The 27,806-nt window shown below is 38.8% G+C and overlaps 2 long non-coding RNA genes across 3 annotated transcripts; both read right to left on the bottom strand.

Annotated features, from left to right (window-relative positions):
• Positions 1-457: 457 nt before the first annotated feature.
• LOC116440287 lies at positions 458-26,230 on the bottom strand. Of its 2 annotated transcripts, none has more exons than XR_004238529.1 (2): positions 26,193-26,230; positions 458-3,562 (listed from the first exon to the last, which is right to left on the bottom strand). It is a non-coding gene; the product is annotated as an uncharacterized LOC116440287 (long non-coding RNA). The 2 variants fall into 2 exon arrangements; XR_004238528.1 differs by lacking the exon at positions 26,193-26,230 and adding an exon at positions 13,790-16,678.
• Positions 20,483-26,087, bottom strand: LOC116440286. The gene is made up of 2 exons (XR_004238527.1): positions 24,199-26,087; positions 20,483-24,052 (listed from the first exon to the last, which is right to left on the bottom strand). It is a non-coding gene; the product is annotated as an uncharacterized LOC116440286 (long non-coding RNA).
• Positions 26,231-27,806: the final 1,576 nt, after the last annotated feature.

Below are 27,806 nucleotides of genomic sequence, written 5' to 3' on the forward strand. Positions count from 1 at the left end.
CTGGAGAAGGATGTGGAAGTATTCATTGCACAGAGGAGCAGAGAGGTTTCTTTTCAAGCAGCCATCTACATGTGGGAGCAAAGAACTCTGTAGGCCTTGCAGGAGAGGGGCCTCTTAACAAAAACACAGTGGCATTCACCTGTCCTTTCCCTTCATAAAAATTCATCTCTTCTTGAAACCAGAGTCAGACTTGATGTGGCAGTTCTGTATAAAGTTGGGGTCCACTGGTGAAGAAAGGGAAAAAGGCCAAGACAGGGAAATGTGCATAGTCTGCTACATCTCCTATACCTGCAACAAGTCAGCCTAATGGTTGAGATACTTTTATTACCTTTGGAGAACGAATAACACAGACAAGTCATTAGGCAGTAAAGGAATTTAAGGCTAAACAGAAGCTCTGCTCTGTAACTTCCTGTATCCTTTTCCACTGCAAGACAATCACATTATGTATTGTTTTTATAAAAAAACTGTGAATCATTCTAAATAAAGTTTATTCACTATTAGCACAGAGAAAGTAAAAGCTTCTTTACCCTTCAATGAGAGGACACATTCCCAGCCTTAGTTCATTGCCAATTATGGGCCCACTGCTCTTTGTACAGCACTTCCCTAGAGCTTAACTATATCTTCTTACTTCTGGTGATCCTCAAACCCTCCCTTTGAATTGTTCTGACTTGTAAAATGAAGTCAAATTATTTTGCTCTAATCCCATGAGACAAGAATTCAGTTATTGTGGTCATAGTTGTAGTCTTTCTCTGAACCTCTTCCTGCTGAGATTTATATCAAAATTAAACAAAATCATACAGAATTTTCAGAAGGTTACAGACCAGGACATACCAGGACATACCAGGACATACACTTCCCTACTTGTAAGAAAAACATCCCTCCTTTAGCTGCATTAGTCATATTTACTGTACAGAAAATCCTCACATTCATCCTGGGATGAACTCTTTTTCTTTAGTTCCAGAGGATGAGTTCCCAGAACAAATTTTGGTCACAAGAAGAAATTTTGCTACTTTTACCCATGTATTTAACTTGCATTTTGTGCTTCTCCCTCTGAAGCACTTCCATGAGATGGTCAGGGATGGGATGAGTGCTGCTCATAGAGGAGCCCACAGAGCTTCCCTGGTAGGAGGGAAGACAAGGTGGTTGTGTTTTACGGTGGCAGATGCTCTGTCTTCAGAGACATAGACAGAGTCTGGGGGTTAAATACAGTACTGCCTCTGTAAAGGACAAAGTGTTCAGCCTCATGGCAAAGAATATCCTCAAGGTTTTGCTCCCCCATGAAGCTCCTGTAAACCTGACTTTTCATGAGAGGACTGGTGCTCTTCCCATACCCCGTCAACTATCCCAGTGCATGGCAAAATTTACTATGGCAGAAGTAAATAAATACAGACATTTATTTCCAGCTTGAAACTTGACTTTTCATTAGTCTAACTGCACTGGAAGGTGAATTGAAATTGTCTGGGATGTGTTTTATCTTGTTGCAGATTTGCTATCAAGAAAGACACCACTGGCTAGACATGCTGCTTGAATTTAAGAGAAAATAGCCATCTGCCTTTTAGCATAATTCAGTACCAAACAGAATAATTGGTTCTTTGAAACAGAAATTAGTTCTTCATTCACAGTTCCTGGAAGGAAGCTCAAATTGGAAAAGTTGTCTAAAATAGATGAGTTTGGAGATAGCATTTTGTACAATGGAATTGACCCATTTAATTAAAAACTTGGTTGTCAGTTGCTGTTTTCTGTCAAACTAGGGTAACTCTGAGATTGAAGTGACACACCACTAAAGATAGAGCAGTGCAAATAGCAGGTTCTGTTCCAGCTGCAGAGCGAAGAAAGATCTTTTGAAATGGATAGAAAGTTTTGCTTTTTCTTTTCTTTTCTTTTTTTTTTTTTTTTTTTTTTTTTTTGAGAAAGAGGTTTTTTTACACTTGGAAATGAAAGCCTGAAGAACTGTGCAAAACGCATCAAAATAAATTATTTCAGCTGGTCCAGGTAGAATGGGATTCAAATCCTTGAGTTGTAGGGCACAACACAAGCTGAAAAGTCTACCAGAATTGCATATTAGTAATTCAGCTCAAAGCCAATGAATTCCTCAGATGGGGTTAGAGGAGCACCAGAAATATTAAATAGTTGAAGATCCTTGTTTTTGTGATGCTGTCACTCTGCTTGTGGCGTCCCTGACTGAGTTCTGCTAGAAAGATTTCTCTTTACAGGCTCAGTCATCACACGGAGCACAGACATAGGTGACCTCTGGGGTCACAGCAGAGCTCACACATCTTGTATCTCACATTCTGCTTTCCAGCATTCCCCTGCAGCCTGCACCACACACACCCCAGAGCTACAGTCCTATTTGGCTTTCCTTGAGTTTGGCACAGCTTTATACAGAATAGCTGGTGTCCAGCTTGTGGATTTATGTCTCCTTAGGCTTTGTTCTGCGGGCAAGTAACACCCTTAAATTCTTTTTTAAAGTCACTAAATATAGATGATTTTCTTTTTAGGTTCTGCAGACTATCAGTCTGAACTCCAAAAACTGCACTCAATTTCAAACCCTTTGCTTTAAAGGTTTCAACCCTCATTCTTAACATTTTATCCTCTTCTGCTGATTAGTATAAGCAGACTTGCAAAAACCCCCCATCTTAATCTGAAAAATTAAAATAATTAAAGTAAAATATTTTTTAAAAAATTAAAATATTTATTCAAAAGCAAAATATTAAGTAATAAAATTATTAAAGCTTGTTTTTTGCAGGCAGAGAAGAAGAGTATGGAATTCATTAAGGACTTATTTGTGCAATTAAATCTATGGTTCTTGCTATATACCACATAAAAACTCACACAACAGAAAACATTGTAATTTAATTTGCTCTCTTTAACTTAATTATCCACTTCATTTCTTAGAGCCATATAAAAATGTTAATTTTTTTTTTCTTGTTAAAGCTCATTGTGAGTTTTTAAACAGAATTTATATGACTGTGTTACTGTATGGTATCTCAGTTATGTCATGCCTGAATTCTGGAAACTAGACTATCCTCACAGAGGATTGAAAGTAAGGATTTGTTTTACTTAATTTTAAAAAGCTTTGTTAACTGCTTGAGTGCTGCCAAATGAAGCTTCTAAATCCTCACAAGAAGCATTCAATCCTGTAATACCATCAACATTCAAAAGAAAGCTGACAAATATGACTTTCTCCACAGAACAGCAGTATTAGAGCAGGCACTGCAGGCTTGAGCAAGAAAGATGAAGCAGTTTTTGGGTTGGCTCTTCACCATGTTTTCACTGAGGTGACTCCTTCACTGGAATAGCTCAAATGACTCACCCTCAGTGTAGTACCATCCTTTATCACATGCTGAAAAAACCTGGCACGACTTCGAGCCTTGGCTGGGTGAGTTTCAGTATCCTCGATCTGTAGTCAGCAGCAGCCAGGGTGGAGCCTGGGTCAGTACTTGGGGACACCTGTGCAATTCTATTTTCCTGGATTTGGGCTTACTGAAATGTTGTGGCTTGTTCATATCCAGTTCACTTCTTGAGGCAGTATCGTTTCATAAGGTTTCTGTCCTTCCTGTGCCTGTTTAGAAAGAGAATTTGCTGTATGACACCATGAAGTAATGGTGGGAGAGAGAGAGTATCCTGAAGTGCAGGAAAGGGTTCTTCACTGTCAGCAAAGCTTTCACCCAGGGAAACTGTTATGGAAAGGAATATTCCTTAGAATGATAAATAGATTGACTGCCTTAAGCTAAAATTAGGTGGAGTCTTTATCTGCTAAAAATTATATCTAGATTTTATGTAAAACCACAAAGACCAAAATCCTGTTTCAGAGTGTAATCTATTAAAACCAAAGCACACGGCAATGGAAAACATTACTTGAATGCTTGGAAAATAATACTTCAGTGAAGTATTTCTTCTTTCTGCTCAGACTGCATTTGACAAACATTGTTCTCTGTTGTGAAGCAATAGCTTCTGACATAATCTAACCATAACATTACAGTTGTTGTTGTTAGAGAAGGAACTAAAACTAAGACAAAAACCTCCATACAGTCTTCTCACTCTAAGAGCCAAATATAGGTACTCTGAAGATTTGGAAAGAAAAAGTAGTTAACTGCACAGAGATATACAACCCAGATTCTTGAGCTGTTTATTTTTTGACATATTTTGCATTTTGTTCTTCTGGTAGTTGATGTTCTACTGTGGCCAGCACTGAGGTGAAAAGGGGTTAGCTGATTAGAAAATTACACACATAATGTTTGTTCCAGGTGGCCTTCTGATTACTCTCAGGATCAGGTTTGACTGTCATCTTTATCCCAGGCTGCAAGTATTTATTTCAAAGTCACCGACAACATGCACTCCACAAACTCCACGTGGTATGCTGTTTGCTAGGCAGCCATGTAAATGACAGACATTGTCTCAATTGTTTCATTTCAAATTAGTTGAGTGTCTTACATCTTCAGAACAAAGATACATTAGTAATTAATCCTCAAACTAAGCAAAAAAAAAGAGGTAGAAAGTTGTTTCCTTGTCACAGAGATGGAGAGCTAAGGCACAATATTAAGTGGTATATAATTAAATAATGTCTGTAGGCAGAAAGGTAGAAGATTTCTACATAAGCTGCAGTTGGACACTGGATAGTGAATATTAAAATATGGACCAGTGTGGTATCCAAGGGAATGGACTGTCTGTGCAGCACTTATGTTTCTAAGTAGATTGCAATTATTATTCAGAGGTCTCAAAAGAATCCTGCAAATTGACAAGGACACACTTTCAAGTAAAAGAGCAGGAATTCAGAACACCCTAATCCTAAAATGCTTCTGATACTGCTTGCATTCATAATTGTTCACATTCATGTATTGTATTTGCATAGCAAAAGCAAAAATATTTAGTATTTGAAGCACAAATTTCAGGCATATGTCAACACATCACACTAGGACTGCCTAGGCAGCGCTGTCCTGGTGAGACTTTGGATTGACTTTAATGTCAAGTGGAGTAATTCAATTTGCAGTTGGGAAGACCTGGAACTCTATTCTGCTCGCTGGCCTGCAGCCAGGTCACACTGGGTTGTGATCTCATAAACTTAAAAGAGTCAGCATGGATCAGAACTCGAGGAAATGAGCATTCAGTGATTTAGAAGCAATGCTTCTCATCTCAAATCAGCAATGCCCCAAGATGGCATTGAGGGCTCCATTCCCCAACAAAGCCATCATTCAAACTGATATAAACCTGTTGCTTTGACAGTTTGTGTTTATTAAAGATCCAGGCTACTTTTCAGTGTTCTGAGCTCGCAATCAGTTCTCAAAGCTGACCTCTGCATGTTCCTGGTGCACTGACCAGTGATCTCTGAAATTGTGCTATCCCATCCCATGCCCAATATGTTTTCTGCACAACTTTTGCTGGTGTACCAAATGGAGCACACAGGGGGAGGTGCAGCCATCTCAGCTTCTTTACAGCTGGACAAATGTTAAAGGACACAAATGTTTTGAGTGTTGGTACAGTCAGGAAAAACCTTAGCAGTTATCAGAAATCAAACCCCTAAACATAGATAAAATGTAACATTTTCTCTAGTGAGCGGTAGTGGTCATCTCTACATAATTTGCAACACATAACATTTATATTTCTCAGTACCTTTCAGAATGAGTGATATAACTGTGGCACAAAAATGGGTATCTGGGAACCATATTAGCTGTGTCCACCAAGAAATTGAGAATAATGAAAAAGAAGGATAAAGAAGATAAGCAACTGACTGCTTTCTGACATCAACATGCTTTTGAGAAACAACAGAAGACAGAACAGAACAGAAGACAGGTGAAAGAAAAAAGAGGTGGAAGGTAACATGGTGAAGGAATACGACTCTTGAAATGTGAAAACAAGATTGAGGTAAAAGTATCTCTGATTACTTCAGGACTTTTTTTTTTAATGTCAGATTTTGAGTGAACAATGTCATTTAAACAAAGAGTAGAATTTTTTAGCAAATTGCTTGGCATAGCATTGCACACACTTCCAAGAAATACTGGTTGGCAGAAACATTTATCTAATGAGGACTTTGTGCACTACCACTAGAGAACCAAAGGACTGCTTTTACAAAGCTATAGACTGGCACTTACTGAGATTTATGAACCTCAGATTGGGTGTTGTACCAGCTTCAGCAGGGATGCTGTGACAATTTAATCTGGGTCTTCAAGGAGAGGGAAAGAATATACCTCATAAATCCATATCTGTGCCATGTACAATGAATACTAAGCCTTTTAAAAGCTGAGTTTGAGTGACTCCTACACTTGGGGTAATCCTTTGCCTGTGCAATCAGTTTGTTTCATCAATCGCTAAATTTTAATGTCAAGATTTACTTTTGATATGAAGTTGTAAATACCAGAACACGGATAATCAGGTTTATGTTACACCTGTCCTGAGATGTCAAGGGAGAAAGAGGAGGGGCGACAAACACTTCATATCAGTTTCCCTGATGCCAGGTTCTCCAAGGGTAGCAGAACAATTCACAAACAATCTGGCCCAGAAGGGTCAGCACAACCCAGGAGCAGCACCAAAGTATTTATTTCTGTCCTCTTTGGCCTTTCTTACAGATGAGCTGGATGTGCTTCTCCTACTGAAAGATAAACTTCCTGAACAAGGATGATTGCTGTACCAATATCTTTACTGTCATCTCACTCCTTGAGTAGCTCTGTGAAATAATTGAAGCAGAGCTTGAACTAAGTTAAGAAATAGAATAAGGGCATCCTAATCTGTACATCTCTTGATATTTTGGTTTTCATAAGTTCAGACGATCAATATTACAGAGATGCAGCTCAGAGTTCATATTGCATGTGTTCTGGTGCCTTGGACCCACATGAATACGAAGGGATATTTTTAACTTCTAAATCCAGCATTATAATTCAAGCCACATATTCTATCTTATGATTTTATGAAATAGAATTATTGCCTGCGGATGTTAATTTCCAAAGAGAACAGTTCTCTGTTCAGAACAGGTTATTATAGATGGTTGTGTAGCTAAACTATACTCACTGTCACTCAAGAAGAGTAAAAGTCTCGAACCAATGGGAAATATGACATGGGAAAATGCTAGGAAAGCAGTTTAATTTTGAATATATAGTAATCTTCAGCTCTTGGAAAAAAAGGCTAAAATATGAAGAACTAAAATATGAAAAAAAAAGACTGAAATAATAATAAGCTATCACTACAAAATAAAAATTTTCAGGAATGGGATCCACTGAGGATGCATTAGAAGCCTGACAAATTTGGGGGTATTTAAAATGAAGAGCAGAAAAAAGGTTGGCATTGTCATGTAAATGTCAGATATATCCTGGAAAAAAGAAGCATAAAATGACAACATCAATCTTTTTCTTTTGAAGTGGTTGTGTATAAATACAGCTCAGGCATTTATAAAAAAATAAATAGATGCATATCATATTCACTAAAAGTATCAGTGAAGTGAATAGAAATTTCGAAGTTGTATAGGGATGCTCTATGCAAAATAAAATGTGCTGTGTTTCTCTGTGAAAACATCCTGGGACATCACTAAATTTTCTAGTTCATCTTTTCTTAAATGATCTATTCATGCCATTTTTTTCTTCAGCCAGAAATTCTCACTCATACACTCAAAAAGTGAGAGAGAAAAATTGCTCACCCGAGAATTTCTTCCTGTGTCAGATCTGGTATTGTTTACTTTAGCATACAAACTGGAGAGAAGCAGATGTATTTTCCACTTTTTTGTTTAATTATTCCCATCATGTCTAGAATGGGTTTCTTTAAAAAATTGTTCAAGCATCCAAGCAAGTCTGATGTTTGTTCCCATTTTCCCCCCATTTTCACACCTTGATCTCTTAAGTGTCTTCAGCCCATGACTCCTAGAGCACAACTGCAACTCCTAGTCAAGCACTTCTTTTTATATAAAGGAATTGATCAAAAGCTGCTCTCAGTCAGCAAGCACCTTCCATCCCTGAAAGAATGTTCATCTGCTCAGGAATATTAAGAATGCACTGTGAAGGAGGATTAAAGAATCAACTACCTGTAATATGAGTAGCAGGAGTCATCATGACTGAAAACTGATCAGTGAAATGACTTCACGGCTGAAAACAGCGCCTGAAGACTGATCTCAGCTTACAGCAGAGATCAGAAACACATCCACCGAGGGAAGATCAAACCCATTTGGTGTTGACATGCACCTTGGTGCTGCAGTGATGGCTTGCACACCATTCAGGTGCTGGTTGAGCAGGCAGAATTGCACTACAGGTGAATAGTTTTCAGTGAATGACTGGCAGACAAAATCCTGAGAGAAAAGCAAGTCAGGCAAATCTCACCAGGCAATCCCTGAGAAAGATAAAGGTGTTTTTTTTCTTTTTTTTCAAGAAGGTTATGTAAATATGTTGAGCTAGTACTCCCTGTTGAGCTATTACTCACTGTACAATTGGCTTAAGGCAATTACAATCCAACACGAAAGCTAATCTGCATGTAGACTCCATTCAACAATCCAAAATCATGTTCAACAGCATTTGTAACTGCATACAGTCCCTCTGAAAATCACTGGGAAATTACTGTACAACTTACACTGTACCTTTGTGTCATAAAATGTGCAAGAAAGCACTCTAAGCACAAAATAACTTACAATAAGCTATCTGAAGCATTTACAGTTTATTTTCTTTAGGGGAGAATAATGAGTAAAAAACGATTTAAAAAAAAGATCCCCTCAGTGCCTTTGTGTGTCACCTTTACAGAAAGACCTCCAAATATAGTGGAAAAAAATCTATTGGTCTATTCACATATGGAAGACCATAAACTTTTATTTTCTTTCAGCTTCAGTGGTATTTACAATGTCACAAACATTGTTGGTGTCTGTACTAAAAGGTCAAGGAAAAAGATTAATGAACTTGGAAAGATCCTTAAATAGTGTTTTAGCCTCATGAAATGTCACCATTTTATAGTCACCATTTATTTTCAGTTCTTGGATTTAATGTGATTTTTGATAATTAAGCTTTAAAAAATAATTTGTTGTTTTAGTTTTCATCATTAGTAAACTATATTAAAACACTAGAAATAACCTGGAGATAAAAAATGCTGTCATGAAAGCTTGACTTGTTCTCATGATAACAAAATGCAACACACAGCTTCAGTTTCAGCAGTCCTTCTGTAGCAATCCAAATTCAGGAATCCTGGTTACCACTGGAATATCTTTTCAGCTTCTGCTATCTCTCTGAAACAACACAAACTAAAAAGCCTGGACCACTTAGGAAAAAACTGATTGCTTTAAACTTTCTAATGGCATTTGAAAGTTATTTGAACAATTTATTTCTTCACTCTTACGCAGTTTAGGCACATTGCAAAGGAACTTCCATCAAAAACTGCTTAAGATTTTAAACAAAGTAATTGTGCAAAACCTCAGAGATCAGAGTGGGAGGAAAAAGGAGACTGTATGATTGATCACTCAAAGTTAGCAGTGCTCATATCCTGAGCAAGGCACATGCCTACTGCTCATTGGAAGGGAAAGAAAGCCAATGGAATGAAGGAAGCAGGGAGTTATTTTTGCTTTCTTTTTATATCACTCATAATTTTGAAAACATTTATCATACTTCTCTCATCCATCTCTTTTGTAAACGACATGCCTTCAATCTCTTCAGCATTCCTCACTGTGAAAGTTCAACCAAATCTGCAATTATTTGCCCTCCATCGTATTTTTTGCTATATTCTTTCCTGGTAAGTTAACAGGAACAATTAAAAAGAGCTATGTTAGAATATCAACATTGTGTCAGAGAAGTAATCATTATGATTATTTATAAAATATTTAATATGCATGTGTACATGTGAGGGAATATATCCCTATATATATATTCTGGTTTAATTTACATTGAAGTCTCAAATACATCTTATTATGTGAGAAGAGGCAGTTGGACCCAGGAGCTGTTCCAGACCACAGTCTTTTATGCCAATGTGGAAAACAGGAGATGAAGGCAGCAACATAACTTTGTGCTTTGTGTTTGTCAGCAGGAACTGTGCAGGAGCCATTTTGACATTGGAATAAATGGCTATGAAATATCAAATATATCACTGATTGTCTTCAACTGTGCAGCTACAGCATGAGAGCTGTGTGCTTGAGCTTCATTTGCCTCTTGCTGCCCATAGTGATGGAAAAGACTTTGGGCTGGAAACTCCTGCCAGGGTCTCCTGTGCATCTTACATTAAATAAAATCTCATGACCTCTCAGAGGATCTGCACCTGTCACTCCCTCTTCCAACAGCTTATGCCTGAAATCTTGTGATTTCATTTGTCCCTGTTCAGTTTTTTAGGCAGACTGCCATTTGGGAATTTTCAACGGTGCACATAAAAAGCTTGAACACTGATCCTTTTCCCAAGCAATACCTCATTGCCTGTCAGCATTTTCTGACAGGCAGAGAAATAAAACAAAGGGATTCCCCATCTGAATATTTCCTAAGGTGTTACAACTACTGAAATTGAAGAAATTCCCCACATCTGCTTCAAATGTCAAAACAGCAAAAATGGGTTAGGAAAAATAATTTTAAAAATCAAATTTAAGGAGTCTATATTGGGCAGTCCTACTCTCGATTTCCGAGATTTTATCCCCTAGTGCAGGTGTCCATGAGGTTATTTCCCTGTCTGTGATTACTCCCAGGGGATCATCAGAGTGTGGGCATGACCTCAGGCTGAGTGAATTAGAGAAATGGCAATGTTCACAAGTAGAACAGCCACATTTCATGTCATCCTATAGCAATAAAGTTCACAAAATATAGTGGGATATACAGCTGTAGAAACCAGTAAGATCAGATTGTAAATCTATGGTAAACTCAGCAAGCAGATCACTCTGGGACAGAGAATATGCCAGATGTCATTAGAGGAACTGTCAGAATGTCCATCTCTAAATATGAATAAACTACTACTACTAATAATTTATAAATTAATTACAAGAATAATTATAAGCAGGTAGATTAAATAAGAGGTGAGCTAGCAGGAAGATTGGCAAATCAGTTTCCTTTGGAAGCAGCAAATGAACTGAGACAGATAGTAATTTTACTGTCAAAGCACACTGTGATAAAGACAATACACATCAGCCTTTCCTCATGAGAATCCCAAAGAATACATCCTTTAAAAGAATTTATAGAGCCTCCTAGCACAGACACCATATTCCACATGTGAAGAACAAAACCTAATTTCCCTTGGACTAATATTGATAAAAGTCACCGCTATTTGAAAGAATCCTGCTGCTGAAAAGAATTTGGACAAGGCAATTTTTGCTATTATGGGCAAAGCACGATTCTTTTCTGTTTGGCTTTTGATTCACATTGCAAAGCTCAAAAATTATGTGGTTTTTGGATATGTATCTAAATGTTAATCCTGTGAAAGAGATCCAGAAAGAAACTCCTATTTCTATACTTCTCCTTCAGAAGTAAATTGCCTTCTCACACAGTATTTCTCATAATCCAAAACTGTCAAGGGAGATTAAAGCCTCTCCTGCATTTTTGTGCCCATGCATAGCTATCAATAATTGCACCCTTGCTCCCTTTCATCCATCTAAATTTGCTTTTAACTATCTGAATACACTCATGTTTTTTAAAAACTGCTATGGCCCACCCCTGCATCATACATCCTTTTGGACATTCACACACATACCTACTTTTGTGTGAGTCTAACTATACAAATATATTGCTGCCTTTGATTTCAGTCAAAACTATTGCAGAAAACACTCATAAGTGTCCCGGGCAATTAACACCACTACTTAAAGTTAGATCTTACTCATAGCAGAATCACTGGGAGACATTTGCTAAGTGTCTGGTTGGGTTTTGAATATCTCCAATGGTGGGCACAACATCTCAGGGCATCCAGTGCTTGAGTATCCTCTTATGAAAAACGTTTTTGTTCACAAAGAACTTCCTATGTTTTATTTTGTAGCCACTGCCCCTCGTGCTCTCACTGAGATGCACTGACAACAGTCTGACTCTTACATTTACTCCTTTCATCAACCTCTGCATTGGTAAGACCCCAAAGCCTCCCCTTCTCCAAGCCGAGCAGCGTCAGGTCTCTCAATCTCCCCTCATGTGAAAGGTGCTCCAGTCCCTTAATCACCTCTGTGGCACCTTGCTGGCTCACTGCAGTATATCCATGACCCTCTCATACTGGTTGAGTAGAGAGGAAGGAAGGTTCATTTCTCTTGACCTGCAGGTGCTGCTCTGCCCAGTGCAGCCCAAGCTGCTGCTGGGCTTTGCTGTGAGATCACATTGCTGCCTTGTGTCCAGCTAGGTATCATCTGGGACATTTTCTGCAGAGTTTCTTCCCAGGCAGTCAGCCCTCCACCTGTACTGCTGCCTGGTGTTATTCCTCCCCAGGTGCAGGGCTTGGCACTTCCCTTTGTTGGTCTTCGGAAGGGTCCTGTGTGCCCACTCCAGCCTGCCAAGATCCCTCTGAAAGGCAGCACCCCCACCTGCTGCACCAACCACTTCTCCCAGTTTTGTGTCATCTGCAGACTTGCTGAGGGTGCACTTGTCCCCTTTTTTAAGTCACTGCTGCAGAGGTTGTTTTACCTTGATCTCGGCCTATTTAGTTTGGTGATCTCGTCAGTGTTACTTTTTATGAGCTACATCCACAGGATAAAAATCCTGGCATAAATACAATCATGCACTATCTCTGTACCCCTGAGAAAATACTTCTTGCGTAAAGTACAAAAATTTCCCAACTACTCCGTGTTTGATGACAATTTGAAACGAAGATTTGGCAACTGTGTTTGGGCAGCATCGTTCCAAATAGTTCACTGATTCCCCACAAATTTACAGTCTGGACTGGGGGAAAAAGTCAACATTTTCAAATTTGAGGCCCTGATGATGAGTATTTAGCATGATATTAAAGCCTTTGATGAAGCTAATGGAGTCTTAGGTGTGTTGAGCATTTCCTATCCCCTGTGAAGGCTGGAAGGATTAAGACCAGGCTACATATTAAGATACAGAAACATGAAGATAACTGTCAGTCTTAATAATTTTTTGTATTTTTAAATAGAGCTATGATTAAAAGGATGTGATGTTCCCATGTTTAGCCCATTTTAGCTGAAGGTTGCCAAAAGCAGCAGTGAAAAGGGGATGGACTTTCTGCACTGCACATCTCAATGAGACATGAGCTTCAAAGAGTGTGCAGGCATCTGAAAACCTAGTGCAATTAGTTAATCAGTTTATTGTCCCTTTGATTGTCGGCAAGATTATGTTGATTTTTTTTCCTCCTTTATTAATTCTACATTGAGAGTTCTATATTTGAAACACACAAAAAGGGGGAAATGAGTATCTGTAGTTCATGTATGTCACAAATGTTGCATATTTTGCAAAACATTTTAAATGTGACATTTCTTTCAGTGCAATGAAAGATGCTTCTGTGGCATACTTATTTTCTTATTTCCTGCCTGTCACATTTTTATCATTAATACAGCTTGCTGAGTAGTTAACTAAATGGTAATGAAAAGCAAAATGTCTGATTTCCTTCATGGTGTGTTTCTGGGAAAATGGCACTGTGCTTCACCCTGCCTGACCATTTACCTACAGTTCTAAGTGGAGAACCCACTTCAGAGTGGTTTTTTTGCATAGCTCTTGTATTCCTGGGATAGTTTCTTAGAACCACTGGGCCACCTGAAATCATTATTCATTGTTATTATTAATAGATATTACCATTATTACTATTATTTACACGTAAGGGAAAACTTGAATTGCTACTTTTTCAAACAGTGGCTACAAATAATAGTAAGAGAAAAGTCTTCAAAGAGAAGCAGTCGCCATCTGGTAATCATTGTTACTCTTCTATCACTTACCACACATTTTTTATTAGAGTTTCCAAATTTAAACAAAAATGTGCTTCATCTTCTGAACCAAACCCTACTTCATGTTCTGCAGGTGAGTATGTGAAGTTTTCTCTACTAAAAAAGGGAAAATCTGTCATTGGCTTCACATCTCATCATTAGAATCCTGCATCATAAAATATTTAAGACTCATATTTTTGTTCAGTTCTGTTGGAAAAACAAAATACATCTACAAAAATGGATGGAATAGCATGTTCAACACCAGATATGGTGGAAAAAAATTAGATAAATGCTTTCAAAGCCAGCATGTTGACTGGCAACTTCCAATATTTCTGTGAAGAATTTGTAGTCAGTGTGATGTCAACATGTAACATGTTAGAAAAGTGCATTTAAAAATTCATATTTCCTGCAATTTATATGGCTCTCAAATCTAGAATCTTTTGGTCTTGAAAATTAATTTCCACATGAATAAGTCATTATAAAGATGAATAAGCTTGTAACCAATCACAGAAATGTCTTGCTAGTGAAATTCAATTTTGAGGACCTCTTCACACATTGTGTTTTCATTTATGCAAGCATGATCACAGGAAATGATGAAAGAGCAGTTTTTATAATTTCTAGGTGACTGCCAAAACTTCAAATCCAAATCCAAGTGTGTCAGAGTGAACAAAACTCTTGACAAGCTAATGGAACTGAACCCAATTATGTCAGGCTGAATTTGGTCCAGAGACCAAATTGTTGACTCTATGCAGAGGCAACTTTCCCTTCAGGTTAGAAAGATCTGTACAAAACATTTATGACCTTAGGGGAAAGTAACAATCATCTCTCATAGATTTAATCCTATATTTGTCTCCTTTTAACAATTTTCTTCAAGTACTATAATAATGCACATGTGAATTCCTACTCTAAGTCTTCCTGTCTTCCCACACATCCCCCCCAGCCAAAGTCTTGAAATATTTTCTAAGCCATCACTGTAATAACATTGCTAGATAATTTACAGAATATTTCTTTCAAGAAGAACAGCAATTTTTATTTAAGCATGTGTCATGTTCTGTGCTATGCTATCAGTTAGGAAAATACTACCATCCCCTTTGCAGCCCTGGTTAACTTTCATGGGATTATTTTTGTGGAATTTTTCCTACTGATAATTTACTAAAAAAACAGAACCACATAAATTAATAAAATCCAGAAATGCAAAGTGCACTTTAATTTGCAGTATTGACATAATTGTAGATCACTTAGTTTCTGTTAATGATGAGTGATGCTCCTTAAGAACACTGCAATGAAGATCAGCTGGAACTGTTTGTGTTCCTTGCTGTAAGACCTTCAAAGTTCAGATTTTTCAAACTGAAGCAACAGAAGAAGAGCTAGGAAGGATATGAAATCTTGCTATCAGCAGAAGAAGACATAAAGTTTATAGAAACTCCTTTTACATTATTTTATGGCATTTCTAAGGGATCTTGGTTTTCCTTTGTTCTGTTGCTTCACTCATCTATTCGCAAGCATTCAATCCAATTAAGGCCATTAATTTGTGGATTAATATTCCTCAATATTCTAGCCAAGACACATCAACATCTTAATCACTTCCTTAGAGCAGAACCACTCAGTTCAAGCCTCCATTAAAATATGGATTAAGAAAACATCCTCCTTTGCTGTGAGAATAGTTTAGTGCAGGTACTTGTCATAAACAGTATCAGGATTTTTTCTAACGAAAAAGGTTCTCACTTTGTCTCTCATATGTCCTCATATTAAATCAACACATATTCTAGAATATTTGAATAAATAGTGAAGATAATTTATTCTTAACAGCAGTGCTGGTGACCTTTCCTACTATGCAAAAACAAACAATAAAACGAGCAAATCCAAGGGGAAGTCAATAGAAAAAGTGTGCCTAGCTCTTTTTCCATTAACAATCTGTGCTAGGCTTCACCTTTCCTGTCCACAGAACAATTGTGACTAACATGCTCTCCTCCCACAATGGTGTTAAATGGCGGCAGCATGGCAACAGTGGCACTTCTTGCTAATTGGAATCCTTGCATTTATAGGAAATCAGCTGTGTGTCAGATCAAGGACACACTTTGGCACAGGGAATGATAGAAGCTAAAAGTACAAACATGCATAGTTATGCTGGCAATGAACTGCCCAGCTATATTTGTACCAGGATATTTCCTTGGCAACTACCTGGATCTGATTATCTGAACTAATTGTTGCATTATTTTTATTAGAGATGTCAACTTTACCATATTTAGTTTCCAGATGAAGAAACTATAGATACAGAAAGCCCTTTTCCCACCTCTCCAAACCTGCTTTTGGCCTTTGTACTTCAAGTCAGCTCATCTAATGCCCTCCTGAGCATGAACGCAGACAAACTGTGCAGCTGGCTGAGGTTTTAAAATTACATATCCTCTCTTCAAGGATGTCTCACTTCACTATTGACAAAGGCTGTTGGAGAAAGACTAGCGTTCACCTCAGAGAAGCTGTACCTTCAGTTCACTGGGGCAAGCAGACCATGAAGGCGCTGAGTACCTCAGACCTGCCTCGAGGCTTTCCAGCAGCTTGCACTGCACCCTTGCAGGGCAGATATGAAGGTAGGACCAAAGGCTCCTCACCCCAATACAGAAAAAGAGGAAGAAAAACTGGAGAAAGGTAATGCTCATTCCTATGGTTGAGAGTGGGAGGGGTGGGATATGCAGCCACTCATTTGAGGGATTCATACCCACCTATCCCTCCTCCAGTGTTCTCCTGGTGCCTTTGTCTGTGGCACTGAGAGCAGTGAACTGGACCTCTCGAAAGCCCCGTGCAGAGAAGGGTCATTAATCACTTTGCTCCCCAAGGTCCTTTGCCTCTGTCAAGAGCAGGTCCTCATTAATTGAAGGATGGTCATGGAATTAAGTGAACTTAGCCAAGTTATTATTATATAATAATATATTATTATATAATAATTATTATATAATAATATTATATTATTATATAATTATATTATATAATAATGAATAATCTCATCATATTAGACAAGGGGTAATGGTTTTAAACTGAAGGAGAGAAGGTTTAGATTAGATATTAGGAAGGAATTCTCCATTATGAGGGTGGTGAGGCACAGGAACAAAGAAGCTGTGGCTGCCCCATCCCTGGAAATGTTCAAGTCCAGGTTGGATGGGGCTTTGAGCAACCTGGTCCAGTGGAAGGTGTCCCTGGCCATGACAGTGGGGTTGGAACTAGATGGTCTTTAATGCAGCTTCCAACCCAAGTGATTCTATGATAACAAACTAGTTTGAAACATTAGCTACCTCCATGCCTTCCTATTAATCTCTGTATTTGAAAACACTTCCTATTTTTGAAAAACATTAAAGTCTGACAATATAAAGGAGTGTGGGGGCTTTCAGTCCTCCTCTACAAAAACCACACAATAAAGTGATATGTTCAACACACTCATTCACAATAACAGGCACACTTGAAAACACAGGAAAACCATTTGCTACGTTTAACCAATAAATACCAATAAACTACCTTTGAACATCTATATTCATAGATAACCAGTCTCTCTGAGGAAAGCTGCATTTGGGCCTGCACGTAAGCTCCTGTAAGTAATTTGCATTATTTTTCAAATTAATAAAATATATATTGATGAATTAATAGGATTTTATGTTTCATGTCTAATTATAAATTAATATTAAATTTTCATATATTAAATGATATTAATATATTTTAATGAAAATTGAAAAAAAACCCCTATTAATTATTATTTGAGTGGTTTAAAGTGCTGTTGAATCATATGTGATTCAGTTATTTGGCCCACTGCTAAAGCAATGGGGTTTTCAGCATGACACTAAGAGTTTCTTACTGACAGCCCACAGCACTTTGCACCCACTCACCCTACATCCTTCTATCTTCTTCAGCTGAGACTAAAAATTTCACATGCATTAAATCTGGAGGTCGCTCATTAGGTTTAATACATTGATCACCACAAAATTTAATTCACTGTTTCTTTTACAGGAAAAATGGCTCAAAGCCTCTAGGAGTCCAATGGCTATCTCCAATATTTCATAATACTTCCTGATCTATCTACAAGTTTTAGACTTGGTTTGTCAAATTACCAGCTGAAACTCAGAGTGGAAATTTCTAGCTCTTCAAGTAAAGTAAGAATGAGTATTCTTCATGCTCAGAAACTATGAGTCAAGTAGAAACAAATATATTTTTAAGTCACAATCATCATTTTTTTAAATAGATTTAAAAAAAAAAAAATCTCTGGAGGTTGGCCAGGCTGCTTTTGTGTGTTTATAGCTGTGTTTTCAGGCCTCTCAAGCTAAATTGTCTCAATGAATGGACTTAGAAAGATCACCTCTCCTTTCTACACTGCTCTGGTTAATAACAGTATTTATCTCTCCCAGAGATCTGGTTAAGTATCCATTATCTGGCATCTAAAGGCAAGGTAGAAGTGTAAAACATTAATAGAAGTAAGCAATACTTACCACTTAACTATTTAAGGCATAGATTTATGTCTCAAGGTGTGAAATTTAGATACTCTATGTTATTTGAAAATCCTGTATGTTTGCCAGCACAACCAGAAACTGAACAAAATTACAAGAGGCTTGGGTGACTCACTAATAGTGCTTCACATTAAATAAAGACAACAACCAGCATTATCAGAGCTGCATTTCCATCCTCATTGTGTTTTGAGAGAAAATGGCCATAACCATGGAGACCATGCCATTGTCATCCTAGCTAAGTAATTAATTTCTCATTTAATATTACTAACGTTGTGAAAGTCCAGCATGTGCTTGGATGGCCCCAGAAAAGAGCAACAGCAGCATTTAAAATGTGGCTTTTTGCTCTGGGCTTTCCTTGCAAATCACCCAATTTGTTGTTTAAAATACTGGGCATGTAGTTAAATGACCAGTTTTCTGATTTAACTACCAGCAACAGAAATGTTCTGTTAAGAGGATGAATTTAGATGCTGTTGCATTTTCATTCATTTTTTCTTCTTAATGTAGCTCTCTGTCAGAGGAACTAAAACTCTAGAGAAAAGCTTGGTACGTATAAACAATTCACCCTGGAGTTTTAAAAGTAAATGTAAGCTCCTCACAGATTAATGAAAAACAAAGCCATGCAATAACTGGTTTCAAAACACAGTATAAAGTTTAGCTGGCTTCTAACCAATGCCCAGATTCACAAAAGGATTTTAGCTTCCACACAGGCACTCAACACCTAAATCCTGAAGTGTTCTCCACAGAAATCCCCACTTAAACTTTGGGCGTCCTTGGATGATGACAAATAAAAGTGGCAGCATGTCTGCTTATCCCCTGTGGATGTTGCAGCTTCCAGCTCTGCTTCGCTCCAGCCAGGGCCTGGCAGGGCTGGGGATGCAGGCAGTGGCCTTGGCAGGGATTTGGTGCTGGCATAGCAGGTGGGATGTCACAGTGCTTCAGTAGCAGCAGCGAGAAAACTGCATGGAAGCTGTGGTTCAAAGAGGCCCCTGAGACTTCAGATGCTTCTTGTTTTGTTTTCCAGGGTTGACACATCTCTGGGGTTATAATACCAAAATCAATAGTTTATCCATAAGTAAAGAAACACTGCTTCTGATATGTTTCATTGTGTTTAATGACACAGGAGGGGAGGGATGAAGGAAGAAAAAGAAGAAACATTCACAAAACACTTTGCTATTTCTGTAATCAGTGGCATGCCCCATTTGACTGAAGGAGTGAAATGAGATTACCTCTAAGAAAGCTGAGGTGATGTGCAATCAGAAGAGAAAGACAGGTGAAAATATGATCCCAGGCACGGGTGCCAGTTCGAGCTTTTTCCTTGGCATCACTTTTCTATCAGAACGTATGGGGACATTGTACAAGATTAATAGTTCCTGGCGGTTATTCCAAAGTACTCACCAAGGGCCAGATTTCTGATCTCTGTTGGCATGAACTGATGCTCAAACCAGTGCATTGTTTTTTAATATGCATTGAATAGTATTTTAATATGTATTTCAATATATAGTTTCTTGTTACAAGACCCTTTCATTTTGTATAAACGTAAGCCATCAAAGTTGGAGAGGGAAAAGACAGTGAGACTATATTTATTTTGAAGACCAAAAAGAGGAAAATGGAAATTGATGTTAGAGTGAGACAGAAGAATAAAAGTAAAAATTGAATTAGTGCAGCTACATGACTCTTTATGGGAATTCCTTTCTCAATTGCTGCCTAACTTTAATGTTAACATCAGGATCTGCCATAACTGTTGCTTGTAGAAATTAGATACATTTTTAAAATTTTGGGCAATACCTACAGCTTCCTTCCTCCTTTTGTGAAATTTATTTGTTGGTAATATTTTAAAAGTTGCAACTCCTATAAGAACATCACTTCCCTGTCTTACATCCAGACTTTCCTAGCACTCAAAAATTGGGAGATTGTTCATTGAAGTATTTACTTTGGCTTCTAAGGGGCATGAGGAACAAGAAGGTTGTTTGCCAGAGACATGGAGATACTTGAAGATGAAGTTCTCACCACACTGTTTGGCCCAAGCAGCAGGAAGGTGATGTTCAACACAAAGAAACAAGCAAAGGAGATACCGAAGAGAAAAAGGAGATTTAAAACATCACAGCAGAAGTAGAACTTGGAAAGTCTTTGAAATCTTCAAAAGCATTCTACCTGTCCAATTTTACATGTCAGTTTTAATTTTTTAATATTTGGGACAAAAATTTTTAGATATTTGTGATTTCACTTCTTTTTTTTTTTTTTTTTTTTTTTGAAACATGCACAGGAAATTTTCAGCCTTTCTCTGTCATCAGCCAAGTAACACAGTCCCAGCTAAGGCCATCTGAACAAGAAACCTAATCAGAGCTGGAGCCTCTGCTCCAGACTGTCTCTGCTAGAAGCAGCATTTTAAAAGAGTAAATGAAGATCAAGGAATTTGAAGCTGCCCAAAGCAGCTAAATTTTTTTTTAGTGTACTACTTTTCATCTCCACACATGAAAACAGAGTCATTATTGATGATATCATGTACTGAGTTCTCTAAATGCACTGTGCACAACAAATTGGTTTGGTTCTGATCATATAAAGTCTACTTTAGTACTTTTCATTAATTTTAGTAATTTTAGTTTTTTTAGTTCACATTAGGCCACCAGACCTGTGTAAAACATTTTCATAACAAGCATATGGTTTTCCTGAACTAGATTTCAGTTGCTTTTTTCTCTCCCTCTTTTAAAATAGTATTTACATAGAATTTATTTAAATTAACTTCTGAACACTTCAGGTTTACCTCTGCTATTATGGATAATTTATTATGGTCAAAAAAGAAAGTTCCATTTCAATTTTTGTGAAATAGTGGTGTCATTTTCATTCGTCTCTCAGCCACATTGATGTTAGACTAACTGGAATATTTCACCATAAAGGTGGCTGCTGTGATTACATTTGACCAGCTGTAAAAGGGATTTCCCAGAAAAAGGAATGGAAATGCTGTTATAGCCTTTTAGGTAATGTCAGAAATTTTTTGTTTTGTTAATATGAGCTTTTGCCAATCTCTAACAGCATGATCCAAATCCCTTTTGAAGGCAATGGAAAGTCTCCCATTGAGTTTGATGGCCTTTGGATCAATCCCTAAGTGCATTTAGACTTAATGAGATGTTAATGTGAATTTTATGCTGCTGTGTATAGGAATAGGCTTTCCAACTTTTCCTCACTAATGCAAAAAGAGCGATCTGCCTTTTTAAATTTTTAAATTTTATTTTCCTGCTATAATCGGTAGGCACGCAGAAGGAGGATTGATGCAGCTCATTGTGCTCCCTACCTTCTCCCCCTCCCACCACCCTTTATCGCTGACACGCTGCAAACTGCAGAGAGCATCACCCGCTCTCGGGGGCGTCTAAAGGAGAAGTAAATACTGGCCTCCCCCTTTGCGTCATCATTGCCTTGAAACTCCGGTTTGGGGAGAAAAAAGGCAAAATTAAGGGCGAAGTGGAGGGGTAGGGGCGGGTAACACCACCAACGAAATAAAACCAAAACCGAACAACCAAAAAAGCACCAAACACCCGGGAATCGGGAAAGTCTAATCTTGGTTTCTTGCTCCACCTGGCGGGAGATGCGCGCGGGGCCAGCGCGTCCCCCCCGCACCTGGAGCGACATCCCGGGCGAGGGAGGCGGTGAGGGACCCGCTTCCTTCTGCCATGGGCTTTTGGGGTATTTTACGGGACCCGAGGAAGGCAGCCGGGGGTTGATGTGGGGTGGCGGGGAGTGGGTCTCGGCTCACGAACAGGTTTCTCCGTTTGGGTGAGGTTCCTTTTTTTGGGTGCCCAAAGGGAATGATGCTTATTCTGCAGCTCCTTAGCCTTGTCATGCGAGTTTGACTTCCCGGAGGATGAGGGGACATTGTGTGACTCACGGCGGTGTAAAGATTAACCCGTTCCTTTCAGTGGCCTTAAACACGACCCGATGGCTGTGCAGAAGCTTGCAGAGCTGTTGCCTGTTGGACAAGTATTTCACATATGAATACATAGAAATTCTCAGAAGAGAAAAAAATGTGTCTTTTGGGAATGTCTCAATCACTCTAAGAAGAATAAAAAATCATCTGCTTAGGGTCAGTGACATTGATGACCTAGCCAGGAACACTCACTGAGTGTGGGAAGTTCGAGACACAGCACAACATGTACCGTAGGAAGTGGTTTTGATCAGTGTGAGCAGTTCCAATACTTCTCAGAAGCTGTTAGCACATCTTAAATCTACTGTTTTATAAATATTTGGAACACAGACAGGCGCTAATGGCAACATTTTCATGCCCTTAGGCTCAAAGTGAGCTTTCTCTGGAATACTCTGCTCTGCATCTTTAAAAGTCTCAGCAGAGGATTCACCCCAAGCTGAAGTACAAGGGAAGCCACAGCTCCAGCCAAAGGTAGGCTGCAGGAGGAGTGGCTGAAGGGACACATTCTCCCCAGGACAGCTGTCCCAGCAGGAGGGTGGAAGTAGACTCCATACTACCACTGGGTTGCTCTGGTTGCTCACAGCCTAATGGCCTGGTGGCTTTTTTGGGCTACCTTGAATGTGGCACTGTGAGGAGGCTCCAGGGTCTCAGAACCCTTGCCAGAGAGGAGGCAGCTTGTCTGGCAGTGCTAACTGGTGATGGTGACCTGCCAGGAAAGCCAAGGACTGCACTGTGAGCTGGAGCACAAGGAGAGAGGTATCTGCATCTGACCATGTGAGGGAGGATATCCAGCTATGAGACATCACGAGTGCCTGCAGCCAGGGCTGCACAGCAGCAAGTCTAGGCATATGGCTAGACACAGGCAAAGAGGGTTTTCCATGGATTCATAGCCAAACTTCAGCAGGAGATGTGGCAAGCTCTGATCTCAGTATTTGACACCACTAGGATGGAAGTAGCTGCAAAGTTTCATTGTTTATTAGTTTTCCCGAGGGCTCCCCAAGGAAAAAAAGTGTTACCTGTAGAGAATATTTATAACAACCATTAGTTATTTTCTCTCCATTCCTTCAGTAACTGTTTCTGTGGTAAAGGCCAGCTATTTGACAAGCTGCAGAATATAGATTCTCATTGTGTTGATTGATAATTGAGGTATTTGTAAGTCTCAATTATGTAAAATGCTTGGCATGCCTGACTTTTAAATAGAAACTTTCTTCAAACAAGCATCTTGGGAGACCATTACAAACCCTCTTTTCCCAAAAAGGCTGAAAAAAGACATACTATCTCTATCTTCCTTTAAATGTCATCAAACCAAGTCTATTTATTACACATTTCAGATTCAACTTAACAGTTTCAGTGTGATGTTTCTTAGGAGAGTGGTAATCTCTTAGATTGCTTGAAAACATGCTGTTCTTCAGTGAAAAGGAAGAAAGATACACACTGTATTAAAAACCAGACCAGAAAACCTTGCATTTATCCATGAATTATTATAGTATATCCTCTGGCCAAGAATTTTCTGATCTAGCTGAAGACTGAATAGCTTTCAACATTAACCACTTGCAAAGCATACTAGAGTACGGCCATGGGTAGCCATAGTAAATTTTAGATCTGAAATCACACCACCAAATAGATAATTCCTGCAATTGGCTGGTTTCAATAGTTCTATCAACTCAAACATTCATCCCACCTGGATTGTATGGGTACATCCAACACCTGGTTTATGAATCCTGCCAGCAGTGCAGGAACAGCAATTGTGCATCAGGTGAGCTGTAGCAGATGACATCTTTTACCTGGATTCACAAACTGATCACCCCAGCTGTTTGGTACAGTTTGTTTACTCCCTGAATTCCCCTTTATGCCTCTCCTCTTTGCCCTCATCTGCACTGAGCAAAACAAGTATATAAATGAAAAGGAACTCAGGCTGACAAACCACAAGTTCACTGCCAAAGGAAGATTAGACATGTATAACAAGAAGACATTACATATTTTGTCATAGCTGCAGTCAGTGTGCAGAGATTATTTACCAGGTCCAGTGTTTAAGTGTGGCAGATGGAAGCAGGCTAGCAGTTCCCACGAACAAAGATTCTGTTTCCGAAAAAAGGTGTGTTCAGCTTCTGGAAAAGAAATTTACCTCTCAGCAGGCACTGGCAACTCTAATCTTATTTGCACTTCTCAAAGCAGCAGCACGCATCTCCCTTTCTCAGCCCTAGCTCTCCCTGCCAGCCGAAGCTGTGCTATACAGAGAGGTAGTAAATAATGTAGGATTGTGCAGATTGGCGTGAGGCCTTTTCCTTCTCCTGTGCTGCAAACGCCTCTTCAGATGCAATAGTTAAGGTCTCAGCACAGTGGGATTACAAATCTGATAGTCAGCACAGTTTTGGACAGTTTGAGCTTTCAGGCATTTTCCATGAATAGACACCAATCATTTCACTCCCACGCTGGTGAGGTGCTCTGTTGGGTCAGGCATTTTTCAGATGGGGATCAGAGAAACAAGCACAGGAATGTGAAAACAGATACAATTTTGTAGATTCATGCAAGGTACAAAAAAATCTAGGGCTATATGATAAAGGCATTTTACTCCTAGGCTTTGAATTAAAGTGTCTTTCAACTTTATTTAAGGGGTTTGCCTTGTCAAAGCAAAATTCCTGAACATAAACACTTGTTGCTATAAATATTTAAAATTCTCCTCTGTGAAAATACAGATGAGACATATTAGCAAACACAGCACTGAGTCTCATTACGACTTCTATGCATAATGAAAATGTTAAAAGCAATATGGTTTCTTTTAAAATAATACTAGCACTTAGAGTATAATGGTACACCCTTGAAGATGTTGTTATTTCACAAATGTTCAGCATTCAGGCTCTCATACTAATGCTTGTTGTAATACAACAGAAACCTGCACTGCTATAAATTCTCACTAATGCAAATTACTTAGAGGGATGGGAAAACCTGCCTTTATGTTATGTTGTTCATTTTAATGTCAAATGCCATTCTTCATTCCTCTATTCATATAGCTTTATTATTAAAAATATTTGTCTGTAAGGTGGAGATGAGCAAACAGCCCAAATTTAAAACACTTAAGGCTCAGCTGACTACACCAACAATCTGTGCTTCTGGGCAGCCACCTCTGCTTGAGAGATTTCAGCTTATACCCTGCAGGCACAAATAGGGTCGGGGATTTCAGGTACAGTAATAAGGGAGGAGTTCCCAGGTTTATGAGAACCTTAGGCTCTGTTCTACCGCTCAACAGCTGCTCCTGGAGCAGTTACAGCATTGCCCTGTGGTGGAAAGTGACTAACCCTGTTCTGTAGGTCAGAGGCTGAAATTTCTGGGGCTGAGATACATCACAGGGCAAGACTTTTCCTGCCACCAGCCTGCCACAAAGACACCACCCACCCCTGACAAATTGATATGATCCTGGCCCACAGAGCTCCCTCTCCATGGTGTGGTGCTTTGAAGCAGAAACAAGAGATGTCACAGGGCTCATGACAGAAACCTGAACTCTGGCAACAAAGAGCCTCCTTTTAGTTTTGATTAGCAGCACAAACAGCAGGTACTAGCATAGAAGATGGAACTCTGGCTTGTGCTAAGAGGTCACACGGTTTCTCCTTAGCTCCAAATAAAAAGTCTACAAGGATGGAGATGAAAAAGAGAAAAACAAAGCAAAACACACACACACACACACATTAAACAAGTAAACAAACAAAAACCAACACAAAAAGGAGCCATGAAAGTTTGAAGACAGGTATAATTAGAATTCGTGGGGTTTTCCCCCATCATAATGCAATCAGATCCACTTACCATCTACTCTGTTACCTTATATCCTGAATAGCTGTACCAGTTTGGGAAAATTTAGAAATATATCCTCTGATAGAAGGCAGGTTATGACCACTCCTCCCCCACCAGGTTCGGAAAAAATAAATCTTCCTCGAAGAAAAGTGAAAGAGATAAAAAACTATTTATTTAACAAACACACAGGAAAAAGATAATGGTGCTAAATAATAAAAACTCTTACTCTGCTGAGAGAAACCTGGGAAAATTTCAGAGTCCTTCCATAGTCTCTCTCTCCCCCTCCTCGGAGCTGGGACGGGGTGGTGGGCCCAGCTCCAGGGCCAAGGCCTCGGTGGAAAGTCCTCCCAATGTATTCTGATGTTGAAACCGTCCAACAGAGGGAAAAAAAAGAAAAAAACAAAGTCCCAGGAAAAACAAAAGTTCCATCTCTCTCCAGAGAAAGAAAAAGGAGCTGAAAAACTGGCCAAAAGCAAGCTGGGTGCCTTCCCCACTCTCACTCTGCTCCACAGCTGAAAAGAGAGTCTCTGTCTCTGTGTGACCTTGAACAAGCTGCAAACTGCTTTGAAGAAGTTTTGCTCAGTTTTCCTCCCCCCTCTCAGTCTCAGTTTAAAGGCACAGAAAGACACAAAATTAATTTCTGGGCATGGGGCAGATATAGGGGATACACATCATAAAGTCACCCCAAGACAATAGTTCAGCATGAAATTCACAGAGAAAAGAGATGGGGAACATGCTATGTCATATTCCAACAATCTAATTAATTTTGTTCTGGTTTTGCTGAACTAGAAAGTGTACATTCGATTTTGTTAAGTATTACCATTAAATGTGTTTTCTAAAATACTGCAGATAATTTCCTGGGAAGGGCACAAAAATTCCATAGTTTCTATAGTGAAAATGCCTCAAAGAGAGCAGCCTGTGTCTCCATTATGTTTTTCAAAAGAAAAGCTTCCCTAAGGCTTTGTGTAGAAGATGATAGTGACGAGAATGTATGTTCTAACATTTGATTGGTTACCACAGAGAAAATGTGAATTCCAATGGAAGTGAATCAAAGATGCAGTTTAAGGGGAACATGTTTCTGTTTCTTTGTCCTTAGCGTCATATATGAGATTGATATATCATTCATAGATGAAGTGGAAACATGGTAGGTTGCAATAATTTTAACCAAAGTTTTTGTCCTCAACAGCAATCACTTTCTATTTTGCTAGTGAACTAATTCTCATTTTTCTGCATCTTTTCTTCACACCCATGCACTGTGGAGGGGTTCTCAAAACATTGCATCTTGTCTTTAATTATCTAGAAGAAGAGTTCAATTTCACAGAAATATTCTGATTTGGAAGGGACGCACAAGGATCAATTCCAGAATGCTATGTTTTTTAAATTACATGGGAAACATTTTTTCCTCAGTGTCTCTGTGTATGCATTTCTACAAATAGTGAATGACATCTGAACTCAGTTTCACTTGGGCAACTCCTGTTAGTAATGACATTTCCATTATGTCTAGGCCATGATAGGATTCCATTGACTCCATCATTTCTTGAAGATCCTGGCCACACCACACAGTCAAATCCATACAAACCCAAAGCCTTTCTACTTATTTTTGGTTTTGTTCTGTGTGGGAGTCATTCTAACTGTACGTGTTCCCTTAGAATGTCTGCCAAAAATAAAAATGCAGTCACATAATTCTGGAGCTTGCTTAGAAAAAGTCAAAGTAGTTTTAGACTCAAACTGAGAAGTTTGAGCCTTATCCATATTCAAGATTTTTTTAAAAATACATTATTACTAGACTCTTCCCTTTTCATATTATGAACTTTTTACTGCTACAGAATTAGTGCTGAGA

This window comes from Corvus moneduloides, chromosome 2 (genome assembly GCF_009650955.1).
Source record: "Corvus moneduloides isolate bCorMon1 chromosome 2, bCorMon1.pri, whole genome shotgun sequence".
Classification (NCBI taxonomy): Eukaryota; Metazoa; Chordata; class Aves; order Passeriformes; family Corvidae; genus Corvus; species Corvus moneduloides.